The sequence below is a fragment of the Salvelinus fontinalis genome, chromosome 8 (genome assembly GCF_029448725.1).
Source record: "Salvelinus fontinalis isolate EN_2023a chromosome 8, ASM2944872v1, whole genome shotgun sequence".
NCBI lineage: Eukaryota > Metazoa > Chordata > Actinopteri > Salmoniformes > Salmonidae > Salvelinus > Salvelinus fontinalis.
In genome coordinates, this window is record NC_074672.1 from 24,893,412 (window position 1) to 24,910,617 (window position 17,206).

At 45.6% G+C, this 17,206-nt stretch overlaps 1 pseudogene; it reads left to right on the plus strand.

Moving 5' to 3' along the window:
* The window catches only part of LOC129861447 (polyhomeotic-like protein 2), a 37,741-nt pseudogene that overhangs the window by 10,394 nt on the left and 10,141 nt on the right, over nucleotides 1-17,206 (plus strand).

Sequence of the window (17,206 nt, forward strand, 5' to 3'; positions counted from 1 at the left end):
TCACACATGCACACACACTCCACATTTCTCATTCCTATTTCACTTAGGTCAATAGTCATCTCCTCTCCACATGACTAGATGGGCACCCTTCATCTTAAATAGTGATGGAAAGTTTGGATATGGCTTTATTTTCTGAAAACTTTCCTTCCTCTGTCTACTCCATCTAGTTTATGTTTTCCATATGATTCAATATGATGTTTTCCTTCATGTGGCCAGGGTATAGAACTGTGGCACAGCAGAGGCTAATTTAGGTGAAAAAACAAAACTCAAGACTTGAGTGTCAGTCATATTTTTTCTGGTAAAAATACTGAGGTTCCTCGTATGATTTTTGGAGTAAGGTTTTTTTTTTGACAACGTTGCGATCTGAAACCATCAAGCGCCATATCCATCTTAGATCAGAGTAACACAATAGGTACAATGCTGCAGATGACTGGCTTTATTCAAAATCAAATTGCTGCCATGGAAGAAAATGCCTTAGCCATGTAGTACATGGAATGCGAGATCCAGTTGAAAGAGCTTTGTTACTGTTGTTATTTTTTGTCATAGCACAGTGGGATAACACAACCTTGGCCGAGGGCTTAGCTGGTCCTGATTTGGAGCAGTGTTAGTGCCAATATTTGTTGTTCTTTGTCCCCCCAGCTCATCTTCACCCCAACTGCAGCTGTTGCCACTATCCAATCAGAGGCCTCCGTACAGTTCGCCATCAACCAACAGTCTCATAGTGCACAGGTAATATTCACCCCACAACATGCACATCCATGTGCACTCACAACCTCAATGAGCACACATACTGTATGCACAGACACAGGCACACGCATTATCACACAACACACATCCTCACCACACACATACCATGGACACTATAATGTCATTCTAAATCCCCTGATTCCCACAGGTGCAGAACCTTGCCATCTGTAGCCAGCAGGAGGCTCCCTCCTCCTCCCCTCAGCTCCAGGGCCTGTATCTCAAACAGATGTCTGGAGAGGCCCAGCTCTCCCTGGCTGGCCAGCTCAGGAGTCTCACCCTGGGGCCACAGGGAGCCCAGCTGGGGCCCCTGTAGGCCCCTTCAGAGGGCGGGCAGAAGGGCGAGGGCCACATGGAGCTGAGTGCCCACCTGGTGAGCGTGAGACGCAGTTTGACGGCTGTCAGCAGTCAACCCAGGTAGATAACATTCAAAGCACCCTGGTCATGACTTCCATGCTCATACGCATTATTAGGTTAGCATAACAGAGAAGCATAGGTTTTCATAAACATGATAACTGTAGTGCATGTAGCTGCAGCCAGAGCTGCTATTTCTGTGCCATGCTGAACATATTTGGAGAAGTGTTAAGCAACATGAGTGTCCACATTCAAAAGAGAATCATTCTGCTGTTGATTTTTTACTTTTGTGATATAGACATCGAATTTCACACCCAGTTAGGGCAAGTCTAAAGACGTGTTCTTTCATCATTTTGTCAAAAGGCACTTTCATAACCTCGTCTCCACTATAAGGCCTTTTGAGTTCTACAGTATTTCCTAACCACATCACCAGGGAGTCACAGGGCTGTCTGTCAGACCTATCCAAAGGCTTTTCTGTAAATGTAGGCCAGCCCTTCATTAGACAGACAGCCCTATCCATGTGAACCCACTAACAGAGGAAATGGGTTATTATTACAGGACTTAAAGGGGAAATGGCCTAATCAGACAGAAAGCCTCAGCCAGACCCCAGTAACAGCTCCTATACTGAGCAAACATGGCAGAGATGAGTCTTAAAAGTATCTTAATGGCAAGAGTAATAACAGCTTCAAAACACAGCAGCAGCAGCAGTACACTCAGCATAATTTTAATATGAAGAGTTCCTTGACTATAACTAGATTTCCAATAGTCCATCAACATCAACATTCAACCTCTACTGCCTGTGTGCAGTATGCAACACTATGTGCAGACAGTGATCCAATTCCATCCTTCAATCTTGGTATTGATAGAATTCTTTAGAAATGTTGACAGTTCTGTGCTGAACCTCTCCGCTCAATTTTTTCCTCATGAGGATCTAATTAGAAGTTGGGATAAAGGGGATCTCCCAAACACTGTCTTACACAATCACCTCCTTCCTGCAGCAGTATAGCTTTAAGAAGCTCTAAGCAGAACCAGACTGTTTCCGTATTGAAGCCAAAGGTGAGGAGGACAAGCTTGCAGCGGAGGCCTGACCCATGGGTCTCCACAACCGAGCTAAGGTACTCCTAATCAGCTACTCCCAGATGGGAGTGCACGCCACTCAGCGCAGCACATCTTCCTCTCTGCCACCATGTGCGCACAGGAACCCCCCCCATCTCAGCGACCAAAATCAATAGATCAGAGGCAGGATCCTCTGTTTTCGATAAAAATGCATGCCACGATAGTTGCGCTACTGTTTTGCTAAAAATCGTTTGGTGGTATTTCCTTTTGATTTAGTTGCATTTGGTGGGTTATTTTGACAGGCTCAATTGGTTCATGTACAGAACATTGTGTGCTGGATTCTATTATTTATTGATATGTTTAAAACCAAAAGTAGACTGCGGTCTGGACCCAAAGTCGCAATATTGAATTGGATGCAAAACAGCCTGCCCGCAGCTAGACAGTGGTATGTGAATATTGGTCTGAAGGTGTGCTTTTGTCACTTAAAGGTGTACTCTCAAACTTTTGGATAATTTCAGCCAGTTGTTTTGAAAGTGGTGCTCACAAGGAAAAAATGGTCCACAAAAATTGTAAAATTATGTACTTTGTTATCCATTACGTATGATATGCTACAATTCGTATGATACATTATGAATCCAATTCGTACGATATGTTACGAACTTAAAGGGGAATTTCCCTCTGGGGGAATCTGGCCTTGTTTCATGTCTGGGGCATTTATTTGTAGGACAGTGAAATGTGTTACACACATAATTGCCCAAGAGGAAGGTATGTCTGGGCTTCGTGCACTGATGATGGCTTCGGGTGTATTGATGGGGATGAGATCTAAAAATAAATGTAGTCCTGCTTTATGGCATTTCGCGAAGGCTCTATGTTATACTAATTGCACTATACTTTTTTGTGCATGTAGATATGATTGTCCTTGTTCGATAGAGCCATTGGACGTCTTTCAGCGATATTCTGATTCATTGCTAAATATACAAGCAGACCATTTTTCCCCCAGTCTCTGAAAGCCTACAACTTGTTGGGCGGTGCTTCGTGGTCTGGCCCCCATCCCTTCCCCAAGGCGGGCCTTTTTGAAAAGGAGGCGGACACTAACAACAAAATCGTTTGGGCAAAACTGAAAGAACTGACCAGACGCAATGGCTTCAAGTGGTTCTTCTTATCAATACGAATTCGACCATGGAGCATTTTTTTATAGGGATGCACGATATATTGGTGAACATATCGGAATCGGACGATATTAGCTAAAAATGACAACAACGGTATCGGCCGATGTCTAGTTTAACGCCGTTGTGAAAAACCGATGTCAAAGCTGACATGCATACATATATAACGTAGGTACATGACATTATGACGCCACGTAAAATTTTGCGCTGCACCTGCAACACAGTATTCCTAACCTAGCCCACAATGTCTGCTGTACTGGATCGAGCAGTCAACAAGTCGAGCAGTCATTTGAAAGAGTAAGAACATTTCAGTGAGACAACAAAGACAAAATCCATTAATGCCAAGATAATGGAATTCATTGCCCTTGACAATCAACCGTTCTGTCGTGGGTGATGGCTTTCGTGACTGGTTAAGCACCGGTACACACTAGATACCAAGTGCGCTATTGTTCAGATTTTGCCCTACCGGAGTTACAGTAATAGCTCACTGCTATTAGCTTCACGACATACTATGGAACGCCATTTGGGTCTTTGTGTATCAAAAAAGATACATGTCAAATAACACTATTTGAAAATAACACTATTTGACGTGTTAAATTCACTTTTAATTTGACACATCAAATAACAGTTATATGATAGATTGTTGGGTGTTTTGAATTTGCACGTGCAGACCAAGCCCCACCACTACTGTCAGTAGCACTGTCAAAGCTGTACAAAAAAGTCTGCAAACAAGCAAACGCCGGCCACAAACAATGTGTTTACAATACCGCGTTGGTAATGAAGCATTATTTGTTTGACCACAACTTCTGGGGTAGCTAGCTAGCTTTAGCTTGGTATCTAGCTAGCACCAATACAACCAATCTGAAAACAATGACCAGTAGAAACTGCAGTCATTTTCACTAATCTTAGCAATGATTTAGGGATCCTTTTGAGTAAGTATTAGCTAGGTAGCCACTTGTTGTTTGCCAATTGAAATGTAACTTTAGTTCATGAAAAATAAATAGCTAGGCAGCTACTTAACCCTGTTGTCCAAAGCTAACGTTATAAGCAGCCAGCTAGCTTCATCTGGCTAGTGAGGAGTGACCTGACCGGGTTATGTGTTGTGAAGCTAGCCACAATAAGGATTAGGCACAATAGTGGAATTGCGGTTTGCCTTCAAAATAAAAGTACCTCTTTGAAAGTGATGCAGAAGGTTACAATTGGTGGAATCATGCCATATTTAGACTAGATAATGTTAAACAAGTTGGAATGTGAAGCAATGAAATGGGGTATCAGTATACTCGGTGACACCCACAGAACACAACTGTGAAGAGTTTACGCAAATATTAGCGTTGTAGCTCTTATCGCGGGACTGTGACTGTGTGAAATCACCTCCCCAGTCAGCCTATTGTGTGTATTGACATTCATATTGCACTGTACAGCTTTACCTAAGGATTGGGAAACAATGAAATGGGGTAACAGTCTACTCAAAACCCAAGATATTTTTTTCCCAACGTCCTCCTCAGAGTTATCAGGCTTCAAAACATCCACGTAGTATTGTTTTTCCTCTGGAATACTGTTCAATATACAGAGTAGGTTGACAATAAATGTGGCTCAATTCAGTTGTTTCAGAGTCCCACAATAAGAGCAACGATGCTAATGATCTATGGGTGTCACTGAGTAGACTGATACCCTATGTCATTGATCTAAAATCCATAGGTAAGGCTGTACAGTGAAATAAGTATGCCCCCAATGCAATTCTAAAGTATAATACATCCAGTGTGATTTCAACAGATTTTTGTCAAATTAACAAATGATTGCCTTTTGTTGATTTTTATATAACAACATTCCAACTTCGTTTAGTATGATCTATTCAATTATGTGAGTGGTGATCCTAACTGACCTAAGACAGGGAATTTTTATTAGGATTAAATGTCAGGAATTGTGAAACTGAGTTTAAATGTATTTGGCTAAGGTGTATGTAAACTTCCGACTTCAACTGTATATCAAATCAGTTCTCTAGGTTTAATTATTACGTGATTAAACTAATCATTTAAACATTAACTAGGAAGTCGGGGCACCACGGAAAATGTTGATTACAAAGTTATAATTTTCCGAGTGTAACTCTTCAGATATTTTAATATCTGATCAATTAGTCTTCTATTAATGAATTCTGAATCGTTACCCTATTAGTCTCATTCCAAACGTCAGAAAATTCATGGTTATCTGCACAAACCTTAGTTTCCATAATGAATCAGCAATATACAAATTGGCTTAATTATTTATTTACTAACTAACTAAATAATCACACAGAATTACATAACAAACACACAGTAGGTATTGGTTACGAACAATGATAGAAAAGTCCCTAGTGGGTTAAGCTGATATGACGGCTTTGCTAGTCAAAGGAAAGGGGTGGGGACTGAGAAAGAGCGGAAAAAAACAAATGGATTCATTGCACACAGTCTCTAATTATATTAATTGAAATGCTAATCCTTTGCACATGAACGGCCGCTCATTCGAGAATAATTGCAATGTATCTATATTTACGCTTGTATCTCGTTGTTGTCTTCTCTGTTGGAATCCTCGATCATCCTGTAGGGTTCATCAGAGTCTCTGGTTAACTTTCCCAGAAGTCTGTAACGGTCCTGACCTGTTTTATGTTGTTTTGGTATGTGTTTATGGTCAGGGCGTGTGTTTTGGGTGGGCAGTCTATGTTTTGTATTTCTAGGTTGGGTTTTGTGTTCGGCCTGGTGTGATTCTCAATTAGAGACAGGTGTGTATCGTTTGTCTCTAATTGAGAGTCATACTAAGGCAGCCAGGGTTTCACTGGGGTTTTGTGGGTGTTTGTTCCTGTGTCCTCACAGGACGGTTGAAGGTTAGTCACATTTGTTGTTTTGTAGTTTTGTAGTGTCTTGTTTGCTGTTGTCATTAAAAGATGGCTTATTTCCCTCAATCCGCATCTTGGTCCTATCCATGCTCCTTCTCGTCTAAGGGGGAGAACAACATTGACTGCCTTTACAGAAACACCCACAACATAACAGGACCAAGCGGATTGAGGAGAGAGAAAAGGAACTAAAGCACTGGACACAGGAGGAATGGTCTTGGGAGATCATGGACGGAAAGGGACCCTGGGGAAGGGTTGGAGAGAATCGCCGCTCTCGGGAGGAGAGGAAGGCAGCCACAGCCCAGGAGCGCTGGTATGAGGAGGCAGCACATAGGAGAGGCTGGAAGCCCGAGAGGCTCACCCAAAAATTTCTTGGGGGGGGGGGCTAAAGGGGAGTGTGGCGAAGCCGGGTTGGATACCTGAGCCAACTCCCCGGGCTTGCCGTGGAGTAAGAGGGCGTCGTACTGGTCAGACACCGTGTTATGCGGTAAAGCGCACGGTGTCCCCAGTACGCGTGCTTAGCCCAGTGCGGGCTATTCCACCTTGCCGCACTGGGAGGGCTAGGTTGGGCATCGAGCCGAGTGCCATGAAGCCGGCCCAACGTATCTGGTCTCCAGTACGTCTCCTCGGGCCGGCGTACATGGCACCAGCCTTACAGGTGGTGTCTCCGGTTCGCCTGCAGAGCCCAGTGCGGGCTATTCCACCTCGCCGCACTGGCAGGGCTACGGGGACCATTCAACCTGGTAAGGTTGGGGAGGCTCGGTGCTCAAGAGCACGTGTCCTCCTTCACGGTCCGGTATATCCGGCGCCACCTTCCCACCCCAGCTCAGTACCACCAGTGCCTACACCACGCACCAGGCTTCCAGTGCATCTCCAGAGCCCTGTTCCTCTTCCACGCACTCTCCCTATGGTGCGTGTCTCCAGCCCGGTACCTCCAGTTCCGGTACCACGCACCAGGCCTAGAGTGCGCCACGAGAGTCCAGTGTGCCCAGTTCCTGTTCCCCGCACTCGCCCTGAGGTGCGTGCCCTCAGCCCGGTACCTCCAGTTCCGGTACCACGCACCAGGCCTATAGTGCGTCTCAGCCGGCCAGAGTCTGCCGTCTGCCTAGCGCCAGAGCCGTCCTGCCATGACCTGCCAGAGCCGTCCTGCCATGACCTGCCAGAGCCGTCCTGCCATGACCTGCCAGAGCCGTCCTGCCATGACCTGCCAGAGCCGTCCAGCCAGGACCTGCCAGAGCCGTCCAGCCAGGACCTGCCAGAGCCGTCCAGCCAGGACCTGCCAGAGCCGTCCAGCCAGGACCTGCCAGAGCCGTCCAGCCAGGACCTGCCAGAGCCGTCCAGCCAGGACCTGCCGGAGCCGTCCAGCCAGGACCTGCCGGAGTCCCTAAACCAGGACCTGCCGGAGTCCCTCAGCCAGGACCTGCCGGAGTCCCTCAGCCAGGACCTGCCGGAGTCCCTCAGCCAGGACCTGCCGGAGTCCCTCAGCCAGGACCTGCCGGAGTCCCTCAGCCAGGACCTGCCGGAGTCCCTCAGCCAGGACCTGCCGGAGTCCCTCAGCCAGGACCTGCCGGAGTCCCTCAGCCAGGACCTGCCGGAGTCCCTCAGCCAGGACCTGCCGGAGTCCCTCAGCCAGGACCTGCCGGAGTCCCTCAGCCAGGACCTGCCGCCCCTTGTCCCGGTGCTGCCCCTTGTCCCGGTACTGGTCCTTATCCCGGTGCTGCCCCTTGTCCCGGTGCTGCCCCTTGTCCCGGTGCTGCCCCTTGTCCCGGTGCTGGCCGCTCATTTAGGGGATGTTAGTTTTAGGGTGGTCATTGGGAGGGGAAGACAGAAGCGGGGAGTGACTATGGTGGTGTGGGGACAGCGTCCAGAGCCTGAGCCACCACCGTGGTCAACTGCCCACCCAGACCCTCCCCTGGACTTTGTGCTGGTGCGCCCGGCGTTCGCACCTTGAGGGGGGGGGTTCTGTAACGGTCCTGACCTGTTTTATGTTGTTTTGGTATGTGTTTATGGTCAGGGCGTGTGTTTTGGGTGGGCAGTCTATGTTTTGTATTTCTAGGTTGGGTTTTGTGTTCGGCCTGGTGTGATTCTCAATTAGAGACCGGTGTGTATCGTTTGTCTCTAATTGAGAGTCATACTAAGGCAGCCAGGGTTTCACTGGGGTTTTGTGGGTGTTTGTTCCTGTGTCCTCACAGGACGGTTGAAGGTTAGTCACATTTGTTGTTTTGTAGTGTCTTGTTTGCTGTTGTCATTAAAAGATGGCTTATTTCCCTCAATCCGCATCTTGGTCCTATCCATGCTCCTTCTCGTCTAAGGGGGAGAACAACATTGACTGCCTTTACAAAGTCACAATAGCTTTCGTGGTTGTAGGTGGTTGGAATGGATGCTTCAGAGTACCAATCGGAAATGTTCCAATAGATAGATGCTTCGGCGGTTGTCGGTATTCTTGTTCCAGATTTACGTAATTTCTAGCTGCAGACTAGTAATTTACGTCTAAGATTTGCTCTTATTCTGTAGCGATCGATAGTCTTAGAGTTTATCCATTCCAAACTACAGCTGTATGGTCTCCGATCTTGTAGTTTTAAACCATTTCACACGTAGCTTCAGCTACATGTTTTCTAGTCTAATGTGAATTTCATCAGGAGTGGGTTTTATACACTTCAGTAGAAAAGGCCGGTTCCATGACGCCTCCGTAATCAAATCAAATCAAAGTTTATTTGTCACTTGCGCCGAATACAACCTTACAGTGAAATGCTTATTTACAGGCTCTAACCAATAGTGCGAAAAAAAAGGTGTGTGTGTAGGTAAGTAAAGAAATAAAACAACAGTAAAAAGACATTTGAAAATAAGAGTAGCATGCTTTATACAGTCACCGGTTAGTCAGGCTTATTGAGGTAGTATGTACATGTAGGTATGGTTAAAGCAGTGCTTCTCAATTATTTTCTGTTACGCCCCCCATAGGAAGAAGTAAACATTTCGCGCCTCCCAACTCTGCCGCGACTGTAAATAGTATAATTTGTCTATAAAATTGTTATAAGTACCTCTGCATAACATTGTATCCTTATTAACATTAAAGAAAACAAAAATAATAAAAAATAAAGAAATATAGATCAACTTACAACAAAGAATAACTTTATTAACATTGTTTTTTAGTCTGTAACAGAAAAGACTTAAAGAGCATCAATTTGCCTGAAATGTAAAAAAAAATTCAAGCCTTATTTAAACTGTAAACATTTTTTGACCATTTGATACTGAAAAATAAAATATAATCAATAAATAATAATAAATTCAAATTGATCAGCAACATAAACTCAGGAGCACAATATATGAAACACTTTGACCTATAAAACAAAAATGAATAAAACAATTTGTGCTGATTTTTTTAAATCAAAATGAGGAAGTCAGGATTAATGGCTACAATGAGCACGTTTTGCAGAGCACAGCTTTTCGAAGCGGGGTTTGAAGCATGATACTGCAACTCTCAGCTCCTGCTCAATGTTTAGCTGGGACCTGTACTTGGTCTTCAATGCAGCAACAGCAGAGAAGCCAGTCTCACAAAGATAAGATGTTGCAAAAGGAAGAATGCCCATGGCCCTCTGCCCTAAGAGTGGATACTGCCTCTACACTCAGCCAGAATTTACTCAGTGTCTGTGATGTGAACCTCAGTCTCAATGTGGAGTCAGACGTCATATCAATGAACTGGTCCTCCTCTGCAGAGCTGAAACCAGTTGGAGCTGGTGCATTGAAAGGATCTCTCACCCAGTCATATTGGGAACTGTTTTCAGGGAACTACTTTTTAAAGAATCCCATCAGTGATGACATATGCTCCTTAATATATGGAATCACTGAGGTGGCATCATAGTCAGTAGTGTCAACAAATTCATGCAGGTTCTCGAATGAATCAGTATTTCCTTCAAGTCGCCTGCCCCACATTGCAAGCTTTCGAGTGAAAGAGCTGATCTTGTCTGTGACCTGAGGGAGGTGTTTATCTTTCCCTTGAAGCTGTAGATTTAGTTCATTTAGCTTTCCAAATATGTCACACAGGTAGGCCAGTTTTGCCAGGAAGTTCTCATCACTACATTTTTCTGTGAGGTCATACTTGTGCTCCTGCTCCGAAAACATTCTCATCTGCTCTCTGAGCTCAAAAACTCTGGACAAGACTTTTCCTCGTGACAGCCACCTTGCTTCACTGTGAAACAGCACAGCTTGATGTTCAGCTCCCATCTCCTCACAGATAGCAGAGAAGACTCTTGTTTTTAGTGGTCTGGTCTTTATAAAATTGACTACACCTACAATGTCAGTCATAACCTCACTTAATTCAGAGGAAAGGTTCCTTGATGCCATTGCTTCTCTGTGTATAACACAGTGTGTCCACTCAGCATTAGGTGAGGCCTTCTTGATGAGTGCCCAAAGTCCTTTTCTCATCCCTGCCATGGTCTGTGCACCATCACTGCAAACACCAATGCAGTTCTCCCACTTTAGCCCATTCTCAGTCAGGAAGCAGCCCAGCATTTTGAATAGCTCTTCAGCTGTGGCTCTGTCTCTGACATATTTACAAAAAAGTAGATCCTCACACAGGGAGTTTGTCATGTCAAAACGTACATAAGCGATAAACAAACAGTCTTTGTTGCTGTCAGTTGCTTCATATAACTGTAAGGCAAAACGTTTGTCTTTGAGTTTATCTACCAGCTGTTCTTTAAGATCGTTAGCAATGTCATTTATACGTCTGGCGACGGTGTCATTGGACAGAGGGATAGTTTTTCTTTTTGCAGCACTTGCGTCATCCAGCATGACAGAGACCATGTCTAATGCGGCAGGCAGTATCAGCTCCTCTGCTATGGAGTGTGGTTTTTTGCACTGAGCAATTTGGTAAGCCACCTTATATGATGCTAACAGTGCTCGCTGGTTTACTGAAGTAGCATTCACAAAGCGGGACGATTGTTGGCAATATTCGGCACGTTTTCGCTGAAAAAACTCAAGCGACTTCAAATCAAATCAAATCAAATTGTATTAGTCACATACACATGGTTAGCAGATGTTAATGCGAGTGTAGCGAAATGCTTGTGCTTCTACTTCCGACAATGCAGTAATAACAACAAGTAATCTAACCTAACAATTCCGCAACTACTACCTTATACACGCAAGTGTAAAGGGATAAAGAATATGTACATAGAGATATATGAATGAGTGATGGTACAGAACGGCATAGGCAATGGTGCAGTACATGGTATAGAGTACGGTATATACATATACATAAGAGATGTGTAATGTAGGGTATGTAAACATTATATTAGGTGGCATTGTTTAAATGCCTTAAATGCCTTAATGACTTATCAGCGTGATTGGGGTGTAATGTCTTTAAGTGACGCCTTAATTTATTTGGCTTCATGCTGTTCGCTGCCAACATTTTTAGACACAGTAAACATACCGGTCTTTCCTCGTCTCCCACCGTAGTCACAGAGAAGCCAAGCGCTATGTACGCGTCGTCATATTTCATCGTCTTAGCTTTCGGGAGACTTACGTTTGTCTCATTATCTCCGTCTCTCCGCCTTTCTTTTCATCCCTGTTAAATATTTTTCCATGGTGTCTCTTAAGGGTTTGTTATCTGCACTTCATATCTCCTGCTCTGCTGTGTGCTCTTGTTCGGTGCAAAAAAAACCTACTCCGTCAAAACAAAAGCATGTTCCCCGGGGTCATGCGGCAAAAAAAAAGCATGTTCCCCGGGGTCACACGCGCCCCCCCTGGCATCGCTCCGAGCCCCCCCAGGGGGGCGCGCCCCACTATTTGAGAAGGACTGGGTTAAAGTGACTATGCATATATGATGAACAGAGAGTAGCAGTAGCGTAAAAAGAGGGGTTGGCGGGTGGTGGGACACAATGCAGATAGCCCGGTTAGCCAATGTGCGGGAGCACTGGTTGGTTGGACCAATTGAGGTAGTATGTGCATTAATGTATAGTTAGTGACTGCATATAAGATAAACAGAGAGTAGCAGTAGCATAAAAGAGTGGTTGGGGGGGGCACACAATGCAAATAGTCCCGGGTAACCATTTGGTTACCTGTTCAGGAGTCTTATGGCTTGGGGGTAAAAACTGTTGAGAAGCTTTTTTGTCCTAGACTTGGCACTCCGGTACCGCTTGCCATGCGGTAGTAGAGAGAACAGTCTACGACTGGGGTGAGTGAGGTCTTTGACAATTTTTAGTTTCCTGAGGGGGAATAGGCTTTGTCATGCCATCTTCACGACTGTCTTGGTGTGTTTGGACAATTCTAGTTTGTTGTTGTGGACACCAAGGAATTTGAAGCTCTCAACCTGATGTCTACGCTCACGTGGGCATGGCCATTGATTTGGTTAACCGTATATGAAACCCCATACTCTCATTTAGAACGTTAACATCACACTACATCTTTTCACAAATAGCTTCATGTTTAATCACATATGTTTCACAAAATTTAGATGTAAACCTAACAGCTGGGAAATGTACACTTGAAGAGATGCAGTTATGTGTGTTTCCTGTCCTTCATGAGATCACCAAATGAAACACACTCGTCATAACTGTCCCCTATGTGTTCACGGACCATTCTCAAAAGTAGAAATATTGTTTAATTCTCCCATTTTGGGGTTTAGGAGTTTGGCCAAGAGAGGGTCTTTGTTCTCTTAGACTCTCTCAATGCTGCATGCCAGTTTCTACCAGGTATTTATGACCTGTCGTAAAGTCATAAAACTGTGGAGCGAGAGAGAGAGGGGGGGGGGCTATGATCCTCCCCCCAGGGCACGTCATGACAGTGTGTTAACTATTTAACTGTAATAGAATGCTTATAAGGATGCAAAAAAAAATTTATATCGGTTATCGGTATTAGGTTTTTGTTTTTTTTTGGCAAGAAAAATATCGGATATCGGTATCGGCCAAAAATGTCATATCGGTGCATCACTATTTTTTGATGTTCTATATTCAAACAGAATATAGAGAAGAGGATTCGAAAACAAAGAGTTGGATTTAGCTAACGTTAGAATCTCAGCTACAGCCGATCAGTGGTGGAAAAAGTACCCAATCGTCAAGTAAAAGTTGAAAGTCACCCAGTAAAATTCTACTTGAGTAAAAGTATTTGATTTTAAATATATGGCAGGGAGAGATGAAGGGAGTGGTGATTGAAGGGAGATATCTTGCAACCCGCTGGCTCCACCCTCGTGCCTTATATGGACTTCCTGACCCAACGAGGCAAGCCTGTGCATCATTAAGTCATGGAGTGCTTGGGGATAAAAGAGTAAGCGGGCTGCACTTATTGGGAGAGGATTCAGAGTGTTATGGAGAGTGTGAGAAGAGAGAATTAGCTGTGTAATTACCCGTGTAATTACCCCCCCACTGTATACCGAACTGGTTTGGCTGAGGATCCGAGTTTTAGGATTACCCCTGGAGAATGGAACGGACAACGACAACAGACTATGGACTGGTTGCTGAATTCCCCCCCTTCCTACAGTGTGCAAATCTCCCTAATAAATTGCCTATTTGTATTCTAGTTGTGCTTTGTGTGCATTTTTGGTTATTGAACTTGGTAATGTGGAAACCCCACCCCCCTTGAGCCTGTTACATGTGGTGGAGAATGCGGGCATACCAAGCTCAATAACTAAACAGATACGGAACACAATGGAAGCATTGGTGAAACAGCTGGTGGAGGTGAACCTAGCGCAGCAGGCTATGCATTGGTAGCTGCTGGAGGAACAGCATCAGCAGACCGCTCTCCTGTGAGCTGAACTCAGCCAGCTGACAGCCGCCCAGGCTGGCATGGCTGCAGGCGCAGTAGTCTCTTGTCCCAAACCCAGTAGGTTTATACTGAAGCTGGCAGAGGCTGACGACATCGAAGCTTACCTCCAAGCCTTTGAGAGGATGGCGGCTACGGAGAAATAGCCCCATGAGCAATGGGCCAGCCTGCTAGCACCCTTCCTGTCAGGCGCAGCACAGAAGACCTATCAGGATCTGACGGCTGACCAGGTGATGCATTACGAGGGGAAAAAGGAAATCCTGAGCCGGTATGGTTACACCCTAATTAGGCTGGCCAAGAGCTGGCTAACTGCTGAACCACTGACGCTCACCCCCATTGAGAAAGTGGTCATAGATACATTTCTATGCTCTATCCAGTTCAAAGCTAAAAAGTTAGCAAGCTAACCCGCAGAGCGCAGATCAGCTGGTGGAACTGGTGGAAGGTCAACAGGTGGCTTTGGAGGTCCTGCGCAGCGGACAACCACGGAAGGCTGAACCCTCCACTCGCCCAATGGAGCGGAAAAGTGCGGAGGACAACGGCGGGACCCCGGCCAAAGACCATGCCGGGACCCCCAACAACAGCCAGCTCCCCGAGACGACGCCCCTTCCTGAACCTGGACAAGAGGAAGAACTACAAGTGTAGCGAGCCGGGACACAGCACCTGGAACTGTCCAAACCGCGATGTCCCGATGCCTTAGCCACTGAGGTAGCCACCGGGAGTCTCTGCGGCTTGCTGATGGCATGCTGGGCTAAGGAGAGTGGTTCTTCCCCTGTCACCTCGGTAAGAGCCAACGGAAAGGACACCACAGCACTTTTGGACTCCGGGAGTATGGTGACCCTGATCAAACCTGACTGACACTGTGGCCATCACGTGCATACACGGTGAGACCAAGGACTACCCTACCACACTCCTCCATCTACAGACCACTAAGGAACAACACACAGGGCCAGTGGGAGTCATCCCCGAACCTGCCTGTGCCGGTCCTTATTGGGAGGGATTTCCTGATGTTCCGCCAACTGTGGACCAGTATGTCCGGAGACGTGGGGAACCAGAAGGGAGGAGGAAGCCGGAGAGGTGGGAGGGATGCCAGAATGAGGGATGCCCGGATGTTTACCCCCAGGCGTCAACAGAACCCCTCTCGGAGGGTGACTCGGGTGAAGCAAGACTGGAGGAAGGTGTGGCGAGTCTGGAAGACATGTTCCCGATGGACCATGAGTTGGTGCCAGAGCCCACCTCTCTAGCGGGCCGGTTCGGCACGGCCCAATTGGAGGATCCTAACCTGGCCAGCGCTCTACAGCAGGTGGCCATAGTGGATGGAAAGCCCATGGAGGGGGTAAGTCAGATCACCTAGCCCCATATTTCTCAAAAAACAAGAAATTGCTGTATCAGGTCATGAAGAAGAATGACGAATGTATGGCATTGTAGTTGGTGCACCGTCCCTTTGTACAATCTGCCCTGCAGTTGGCGCACTCCCACCTTCTTGGCCCTCACCTAGGGGTGGAGAAGACCTTAGACAAGATCAAGGCATGATTTTACTGGCCAGGTGTGAAGAGAGCAGTGGAAGATTACTGCCGCAGTTGCCTGGAGTACCAGCAGGTGTCTCTAAAACCACACTTTATCAGCCCCTTAATTCTCCTACCCATTATTTCAGTCCCTTTCAGCAGGATCGCAATGGACCTGGTGGGACCTCTACCCAAGAGCATCCGAGGGCACCAATAAAGCCTGGTGATTCTGGATTATGCAATGGCCCGCAGTTCTCAAGTTCCTAATTCTGATCGTTCGCTTACGACTGGGGATTCCAACACAACACCTCCAGCCCCAACTACCCAAGGTCCAACGGCTTAGCGGAGAGTTCAGTCAAAATTGTCAAAGGTCTGATGAAAAAGGCACACGATGGAAAGGAGAATTTCCATCGTAAAAATAAAAAGTCTGATCTACCGCAGCGCACAGCTGCAGAACGGACAAATGTTGATGGGACGTTGCATCAGAACCAACCTACCCATCCATGAGGACATGCTAACTCCCAGAGGTACTCACAGGTGGGGGGGGGGGGGGGGGGGCACATTTCACTCCCAAAGTGAAAAACAAAAACAAAGACAAACAAAAACAGCGACATGACAACAGTCCAAGAAATTTCTTTGAACTGAAACCTGGAGATCATGTATGACTCTGAGATATCACTACAGGAACCTGAATGCAGCAAGGACACATGCAGAGACAAGTTGCACTGCGATCCTATGAGATCCAAACGGAGCATGGATCACAACTGAGACGAAACAGAGTGGATCTAAGGCTTCAGCCATTCACGTAGGAGACTGAGGATCATCAGGAGGATACTGCTGAAGTGTCTTTACCAATGGAGAAAAGAGTCAGAACAACCCTGTGTGACAACGACCACTGTCCAACTGTTTCAGTATGCACTTCAGCAGAACAACCAAAAAGGACTGTCTGAGCCCCAGAAAGGCTTATTGAGAATTGCTCAAAAATAAAAAAGCACCTGGACTGAATGTTTTCCTTTATGTGAAAACAAATAGAGCCCCAATAGAGTATTGTTGGACAGAATGTGTTTAGTTGAAAAATAAAAATGTTTATTTCCTCTTAATTGATGAGAGCGATTTTGAAAAGAAAAAGGAAGAAATGTATGTTATTGAAAATTAAATATTATGCAGGTTGAGTAAACAAATGTGAGATTTGATATGTGACATGTTTAGTTAGAGAGAAAATGTGTTCATATGTGAAGACTACGTTACCCAGCAATCTATGCGAGGATGGGGGTAGTTAGAAGGCATTGGATGGCTACACAAGGATATTGCTAGCTGAAGTATCAGTTTATTAAAAGCAGTTAAATCTTTATCCCCAGATGTTTGTTTTCGTTAAGTTCCATAGACCATGACAATGTGTTAGGCCTCAGGGCTTCTATTGTTTGGTTTATAAACACTTTGAGTTTGAGTTTATTTTATTTTTACAGGGACAGTGTACATTAATCAACATTTCAGTAAAAGTGACGGTTTCAGGCAGCCGGCTAATTTTCAACCGCAGTCCCTGGGCAGGTTATTAAAAACAATTACAATATAGACAAGCATTGAGCAGTGAGCACAAGCAGAGTGTCACGTTCCTGACCTGTTTTCCTTTGTCATGTATTTGTTTTAGTTGGTCAGGGCGTGAGTTGGGTGGATTGGTCTAGGTTTGATTTTCTATGTTGGGATTTTGTGTTCGGCCTGGTATGATTCTCAATCAGAGACAGCTGTCAATCGTTGTCCCTGATTGA